We start from the raw sequence: 1,313 nt of genomic DNA on the forward strand, positions 1-1,313 counted from the left end.
GCAAAGGGCATATATACAAGCCTAGGTACAGACATGTACATATGTAAATATATTCAAGGCTCATTTTAACAGGAACTTACGAGCACATACCTGAAAGCATCCCAATTCCATGAACCCCAGAAATCTGGATTTTAGGAGAATTGAAGTGGCTTCTCAAACCCAACCAGGCGCCATCAAGTCAATTGCCACTCATAGTGACTCTCTGTGTATCAGAGTAGACCTGTGCCACTTAGGGTTGTAATGGCTCATTTTGCAGAAGTGAATTGCCAGGCCTTTATTCTGAGGAGTCTCTGGTGGATCCAACCATTTTCAGTTAGCTTGTTAAGTACATTGACTGGTTTTAGACTCTATCTTCAGTACCAGATAGAAAGCTAGCAGGTAGAAAAGGAAGCATATTTCTGGCTTTTCAAATAATTATCAGAGATGAGATAGTTGCTTAGGCCTCTAGTCATGCTTTGGACATATTTTTATTTGAACTTGTGCAACACTTCCACATATTTAAGGGAAAAAGTCACAAAGGGGAATCTAATGAAGTAGTTTCCTATAAATCAAATTCAAGTGCAAATGTCCCTACTGGTTTGCCTTTCCTTTTTAATGCACATCATTTAGAATGACAGCCTTCCTTGGGAAGCAATGGTAATGGATGAGAATCAACCTTCCAACCTAATGATACGCATTCAGATCCTGTGGTGGTGAAATTAAACTCTACAGTGAACAGCTCCTTTCATGCTTCAGAGGCAAATCAAGAATTGCAGAGAGACCTAATCCAATCAGCCGGAACAACACTTTACTCAGGACAGTCATTAAGTCAGGTGCAGCAACAGCTGTTTCAGCTACTCGCCCCCAGGGCTAGAGTCTGAGTTAGAGTAATCACTTGGAAAGGCCAGATATCACTGCTATGTTTATTATACTTATGTCATTATTATTATTATTATTATTACTATTCCTCTTTCCGGGAACAGGACTTCCAACACATGCATACACACATATATGAGGGGGTACTCAAAAAACTCGGAATTTATTTTTCAAAGCCATGTATTTAAATTGTTCTACAAAACAACCTTATTGTCTTCAAAGTACTCTCCATTACACTTAATACATTTTGAAATCTGTGATTCCATTTTTGGAAACATTTTTCAAACTCGTCTTGTTTGGATGGCTGATAGCACCTCCCTCGTTTTTTCCTTCACCTATCCCATGTCATCAAATCGCTGTCCTTTCACACCCCTCTTCATCTGTAGAAACAAAAAGAAGTCACAAGGAGTGAGGTCTGGTGAGTAAGGTGCATGGGTCAAGAGAGGCATGCCGATTTT

This window comes from Echinops telfairi, unplaced genomic scaffold (assembly GCF_000313985.2).
Source record: "Echinops telfairi isolate 266 unplaced genomic scaffold, ASM31398v2 ScPeMD7_7469;HRSCAF=8507_1, whole genome shotgun sequence".
Taxonomy (NCBI): domain Eukaryota; kingdom Metazoa; phylum Chordata; class Mammalia; order Afrosoricida; family Tenrecidae; genus Echinops; species Echinops telfairi.